At 50.3% G+C, this 7,069-nt stretch overlaps 1 long non-coding RNA gene across 1 annotated transcript; it reads right to left on the bottom strand.

Annotated features, from left to right (window-relative positions):
- Window positions 1–2,941: 2,941 nt before the first annotated feature.
- LOC120393231 lies at window positions 2,942–4,212 on the bottom strand. Its single transcript, XR_005591949.1, has 3 exons — window positions 3,945–4,212; window positions 3,514–3,656; window positions 2,942–3,299 (listed from the first exon to the last, which is right to left on the bottom strand). It is a non-coding gene; the product is annotated as an uncharacterized LOC120393231 (long non-coding RNA).
- Between the last annotated feature and the right edge of the window lie 2,857 nt (window positions 4,213–7,069).

The raw sequence follows: 7,069 nt of genomic DNA, 5'->3' as shown, positions 1-7,069 counted from the left end.
GCCCGTCCTCGAGCCGGTAGGGTGTGCACAAACTGTTCCAGAATGACTTGTTCCGTGACCTCCTCTGCAGGCCTCGTCTCCAGCTGTAGCCATCGCCTACACACCTCCTTCAGGACTTGGGCCACCAGCCGTGGTTCGGTGCCTGAGGGATACGTCTGGCTCCGGAACTGCTGCCGAAAAGTCTTGGGGCTGACATCTAAGGCATCCAAAATCGCGGCCTTTACTCGGCTATACTCCCTTGCCTCTTCTGTCACCAGCCCCCGGTATGCAGTCTGGGCCGTCCCAGTGAGATACGGGGCCAAAAGGGTGGCCCATTGGTCCTGGGGCCACCCAGCGACCAGTGCCACCTGTTCAAACATTACCAGGAACGCCTCGGGGTCATCGTTAGGGCCCATCTTGGTTAGTCGCACTGGGGCGGCAGGGCGTGGTGCCCCATCCTCATCCCCTGGCTGTGGTTCTACGGGGTGTGGTAACGCTGTCACCAGCTGTTGCAGCTGGGCTCCGAGCTGCTGAATAAGCTGCTGCTGGAGTTGGGCGGTGTCCCGCTGTTGCTGATGTTGGAGCTGGGCAGCTGCCTTCTGCTGCTGCTGTAGCTGGGCAGCCTGCTGCTGCTCCTGACTCTCCGTCAGCAGCTTAAACAAAAGCTCCATCTCCATTGTTCTCTGGGGGTGGATTTCCCCCTCCAGCCCCTTCTCACAGGGGTCAAGGGATCAGATCCCCACTTCTGGCACCACATGTACAAGAGTTCATCGGGGCTCGACCCTCTCCAGGTGGAGGGGAGCCACGCCGGCTCACTACACACCGAGAGGTCCGGGGGAATAGTCTGGCCCGAGGTCTCCCTTGGTGGTCCTTGTGGTAGTCGGCCGCAAAGTGGTTACGGTTGACCCTGTCTCCGGTGGGCAAGAACCACTGAGTCAGAAGGCCCCGGCCCTCAGGCGGGGCTGAGCCGTAACAATGGTTATGGGCCCGGCCCTAGGTCAAGGCGGGGCAACAAACACTGAGTCAGGAGTGCTCAGGCCCTCAGGCAGGGCTGAGCAACAGGAACCATCTTCGGCCTCCTCAGGCCAGGGACAGGGGGAGTCTGCAGCCAGGAGTTGGGTGGCAGGGGGGACGCAGGCCCTCCCACTCCACTGCGTCCGAGCCCGGGGCCCTAGCAGCGGCTGACAACTCGCTGCTTAGTCAGTGGGGATCCTGGCCGCAACACACTGACATCGGCTCTGGTAATGCTGCAGCCAGACTGGGGTTGGCTGCCCCCGGGCTACTTCCGTACTCCGCCTCGGGTCCTACCCAGGTCCTGGCTTGGCCTCGGGGGGGAGGGGGACCAGGAGCATGGGTTCGTCGGGGTAGGGGTTGGTAGGCAGCTCCGGCAGCTCCTCCGGGTAGCGAGCCCGGGGCAGCTCCAGCAGCTCCTCCGAGTAGCAGGCGCGGGGTAGCTCCGCCCAGTCTGGGCGGCCGCCTTGGGCTGCAGGAGCTTCCCAGGCTCCCCTAGGGACGTCTGTTCCCTCCAGTGGCTGGGTTCCTACTGAGTGCAGAGGGCCGGCCTTTATAGTTCCGGGTCGCCGCCTGACCTTTTGAGGGGCGGGTTCAGAGTTCCCTAGCTCCGCCCACTCTGGCCTCCAGCTGGGCTCTTCCTCCTCTGAGGCAGAGTGGAGCCGCACCGCCTCACTACAGAGGGGCTGTGGGGAAGATGGGGTAGGAAATGGCAGGAAGCCTCTGCCAGAGTCCCCTGAGATGCAGAAAGTGAGCTCAGAAACTGTCTTAGTTCCAGTTTGGGACTAAACTGTGTCAGAGCCTGGGTGTGGCAGTGAGCCCTTGGCAAGCTGGGGAGAAGCCTGGCCGTGCGACGGTTCCTGTTTCCATGAAGGGAGGGAGCAGACTGCGTTATAGGTGGGGCTGTGATCACCAGTCACATGTTGGGATCTGGGGTTTTAACTGGCGGTTTTATACCCCTGCAGCCAGCTCCTCCTAGGCAGGGTGTGTACAGACCGTGGTGCAGTGTTCAGGCCAGGCTGAGATGGGCCGGAACCATCCCTCCACCTCTCTATGATGTCGTGGCAGGGGTGGGGTGGGGAAGGGTTACAAGAAAATAAAACCCTGATCTGACCTTCCTCCCCACTACCCTTGGTTTGGGTTCATTTTGCCAAATAGAAGCTGAAATGAGGAGATAGTTGCAAAACCAGGACCACGGCCTTCCCCATTTTGCTCTTCTCTGGTGTTAGGACCCCTCCTGCACCACTGTTTGTGACTGACACCAGTTCACGTGGTATCTTTGCACAGGATATCGCATACTCCCCCAACTGCCTTCCCAAGGTACGAGTCACTTGTATTGTCTTCACCTTGGAGATGCTGTCTCCCTGCAGGGAGAATGAGGCCCCAATGGCTTTCAGGCAGCTGGGTTTATAGAGGTTTGAGACCCCACAATAACGCCCTGGGGGACTATTCGCTGCTAGCCTGTGAGTCCAGTTCAGGTGCCCAGGGAGCGGTGGCCCCACCATGCCAATAGAAGTGTTGCTCTGGGTTCATTGACCGCCCCTTCCAGAGCTGCTCTTTGAGGGGCTCTTACGACCAGAGCAGCGGGGCAGAGCGCTTGGATGTGGCCAACCAAAGGCCTTGGCCTGGCCCCTCAGGGCATCCTTGGAGAGGAACATGGTGACAGTGCCGCTGGGCTTCCTGCTTTCCCCTCGACCGGAGCACCTGGCCATGTCCCCTCCCCATCCCTGGGGGCCGTGCACACGGCTTTTCCCTCTCTGGGACGGTGGGCTGATCTCTCCTGTGCTGGGTCCCTGCTGGAGTGGGAGAGTGACATAGGGGCCATGCTGGCACGGATGGGGGAGCAGTGCACCTGGGAGGGACTCTGCCCTGCTGCAGGGCTGGGAGCATGGGCATGGCCGAGGGGCACAGGACGGGTTTATAGAAAATTCAAAAAACAAAGGGAGACAAGTTCTCTCTGATTGATTTTATTATGTCTGTTCCTAAATGGCCCTAAGGGCTGGTCCCTGCTCGATGCCCCAGAGGAAGGCGAAAAACCTCCAGGGTCTCTGGCCAATCTGCCCTGGAGGAAAATTCCTTCCTGACCCCAAACATGGCGATCGGTTTCACCCTGTGCATGCGAGCCAGGACCACAGTGGGGAAAGGACCCACTGGTCACTATGGTTACATACCCTGTCCCAGGCCCCTCCAGGATAGTGCCTGTGTACCAGCATTAACCCATCTCCAGGGCTTTCTTCTTTGCTTCCATCCCAGCAGCAACTTTTAAACATTGTGTCTTGAATACTGTCCACGCTGCCTGTTTCCTTCATCTGAAAGAAAAACCAAAGCCACTGATATCACTCAAGTGACAAGCAGATTCAGCACCCTAATAAAGATGAATCCTGACATCTGCCATCCCCCTTACATCCTCTTAGCTCCTGAGATGTCTGATCAGCTGTAACAAACCCTTTGGCACAACATAAATTACATTCAGCACTACAAAATTGCTATGCTCATTTGTTAGACTTATCAAATGTTGCTTACCGCTCCTCAGAGCCAATCCTGTTGCTTTATTGAATGAAGGGTCTTTCATATTTTGAGATCCAATCGTCTTTTAAGGTGTTGGATCTGTTCAGCTCCATCCCTGTTCCTTTTTACTCAGATCCTGAGCATATGTAACTCTCCTCCTGAAAAGACAAATCCATTTAGTAATAAGAGAGTCCTAAATGCTCACCTCCTTGTCAGTGGTAGTCTGCTGCATTGTGGGTTTGAAACTTGAAGGTGATAAGTGATTGTCTTCCCATTCTAGTAAAGGAAGGCAACTTTTTGCAGGTCTGGCAATATGCGTTAGTTTGTTCTTCAGTAATATGACTGCTTATAATCCGCAGTCCCCAGGAGATCAGATCAGCTGCATTTCTTTAACCTGAAGGGAATCCAGATCCATCAATTTCTCAATTATGAGGTGAGTTCCTTACCTCTTGGTAGCAGTGATGAATTTTGCTTGTTTCCTTTCTGTAGATATCCCAGATCTTCTAGCAACTTCCTGAAGTTTTCACACCCTCAACGTTCAAATCGGCTGCATTTCTCTCATCTGAAAGTGTGAGAATCTATTCATTGCCACCTGAATGTTAACAGGGGGAAAAAAGTGCATTTCTTTACCAACTGGCATGCCTGGTTCAGCTAGTTGGATTTGCATTAATTCCTGCTAGAACACAACAGCCCTCTGGTCTCCTTCCATCTGGAGATGCAACGTGACCTCTTTATTTGGTCTGCAAGTGTCGCTTTAGCCTCAGATTCATTTGTCAACCAGGGAAACGTAAATGCTTACCTCCATGTCTCATGGTCTGCTGACTTGATTCAGATTTGTCCTGAGTCTGCATTCGACACTCTCCCCAAGATAAGTAAGGTTATCCACAGTTTTTCTCCCTGAAAGCAAAATCCACACCACTTCATGTACACATGGATGTTTCGAGACTGGTATTTCTTACCTCCTTGCCCGGGACAGCCACGCCATTTAGCCTCACTTCTCCCTGGTAGGAATGGCCACCTGGTCTGTTCATATCTCACAGCAAAACCTGCAATCATTGTTTGACAGAATTATTTATTATTACTCACTAGCAGCTATGAAGAGTCATCAATGGAGAAGGTTCCTTAGCATCCAGATCATTAGGCTTCTAGAGACCTTTCAGTGCTCATCTACTTGTCAGTCATGTTTCACCGCAAGGCTTTGATTCTTAGCGGTACAGCCAGCTACGCTGGGTAAAACCTGAAGCATATAAATGGCTGCTTGCCTTTTTCTGAACTAGAAGTAAAAGGAAAAGATGCTTTTCTTTCCTCTGGCCAGGTATCCTTACCTGTCTTTTTTCCTTAAATGCAGCAGCCTCTTATCATCCTCCCTTGAATGGTAAGACCTTCCTTTCACCTGAAAATAGAAACAGAGCCTTTAAGTCCTGCCCCCGTGCTGTGAGGACGTGCGTTCCTTACCTCTTGATAGAAATGATCAGTTCCACTTAGTTCTTGACATCTGAAAAATAAGCAACAATGATCAATTAGGCACAACTAGAATCAGCTGGACAACTCCTCTCTGCAAATGGAAGAGCAGGCTCATGCTCATCTTCACACTCTGGTTAGTTGCACTTGTTCTTTGAAATAACTTCCCTGTTCCATCCTTGTAGGAACAACCAATGGCCTTCTCTGGGAAGGAAAAGGAACAAAGATCATCATCTTTGGTTAGAATTACCAACTACTTTCCTTTCATCTGAACAGGTAGCACCCATTTTTAGTGCTTTATTCAGTACAGCAATTTCTCCTGCTCTTTAGAGAGATGAAAATTTCCTCAGTTACCTTCCTTCCACCTGAAAGTATGACCAGAACCAATGGCTATTATGGGAATGGTGTATAATATTTCTTACCTCCTTAAAAGGATGGATCCGCTAATTCCTTCCTGTAAACTACAGCCATGTGTCATCCTTGCATCTCGAAATATGACCTCCTGCAAAGATCAATGTTTGACAGACCATATTTTTGTCAGGCAACAAATGTAAAGGAATTGTCATTGGATTCATTTTGTAACAGGGAGTATAAATGCACACCTTCTGCGTGATGAATTGCTGGATTGGTTTCTCTCTTTCTCTCCATACAATCAGCTGTACTGCTAAAAATCTAGTAGGTATAAGTGGTTTCCTTATTCTTGATTGGAACAAGTCAATACTTCTGTAACCTCAGAAGCTTTGGTTATGTATCTTGCTTTATTCTTATGAAACTGCTTGTAGCCTTTGACAGCAAAGGATAGATTAACTTCCTTCACCTGAAAGTACACTCAGATTGGTTAGTTTCCACTCCATTGCTAGGAGAAGGTGCATTCCTTACCTCTTGATAGCAAGAGAAACTGTTCCTACTTCTGACGGACAAACTGCATTTCTTTCACCTGAAGGGAAACCAGATCCATCAATTTCTCCATTGTAAGGTGAGTTCCTTACCTCTTGGTAGCAGTCATGAGTTTTGCTTGTTTCCTTTCTGTAGATATCCCAGATCTTCTAGCAACTTCCTGAAGTTTTCACACCCTCAACGTTCAAATCGGCTGCATTTCTCTCATCTGAAAGTGTGAGAATCTATTCATTGCCACTTGAATGTTAAGAGGGGGAAAAAAGTGCATTTCTTTACCAACTGACAAGCCTGGTTCAGCTAGTTGGATTTGCATTAATTTCTGCTAGAACACAACAGCCCTCTGGTCTCCTTCCATCTGGAGATGCAACATGACCTATTTATTTGGTCTGCAAGTGTTGCTTTAGCCTCAGATTCATTTGTCAACCAGGGAAACGTAAATGCTTACCTCCATGTCTGATGGTCTGCTGACTTGATTCAGATTTGTCCTGAGTCTGCTTTTGACACTTTCCCCATGACAAGTAAGGTCATCCACAGTTTTTCTCCCTGAAAGCAAAATCCACACCACTTCATGTACACATGGATGTTTGGAGACTGGTATTTCTCAACTCCTTGCCCGGGATAGCCACGCCACTTAGCCTCACTTCTCCCTGGTAGGAATGGCCACCTGGTCTGTTCATATCTCACAGCAAAACCTGCAATCATTGTTTGACAGATTTATTTATTATTACTCATTAGCAGCTATGAAGAGTCATCAATGGAGAAGGTTCCTTAGCATCCAGATCATTAGGCTTCTAGAGACCTTTCAGTGCTCACCTACTTGTCAGTGATGTTCCACCGCAAGGCTTTGATTCTTAGCGGTACAGCCAGCTACACAGGGTAAAACCTGAGGCATATAAATGGCTGCTTGCCTTTTTCTGAACTAGAAGTAAAAGTAAAAGATGCTTTTCTTTCCTCTGGCCAGGTATCCTTACCTGTCTTTTTTCCTTAAATGCAGCAGCCTCTTATCATCCTCCCTTGAATGGTAAGACCTTCCTTTCACCTGAAAATAGAAACAGAGCCTTTAAGTCCTGCCCCCGTGCTGTCAGGAGGTGCGTTCCTTACCTCTCGATAGAAATGATTAGTTCCACTTAGTTCTTGACATCTGAAAAAGAAGCAACAATGATCAATTAGGCACAAATAGAATCAGCTGGACAACTCCTCTCTGCAAATGGAA

This window comes from Mauremys reevesii, unplaced genomic scaffold, assembly GCF_016161935.1.
Source record: "Mauremys reevesii isolate NIE-2019 unplaced genomic scaffold, ASM1616193v1 Contig17, whole genome shotgun sequence".
Taxonomy (NCBI): Eukaryota; Metazoa; Chordata; order Testudines; family Geoemydidae; genus Mauremys; species Mauremys reevesii.
The sequence above is the reverse complement of the archived record's forward strand: the minus strand, read 5'-3'. Positions and strand labels throughout refer to the sequence as shown.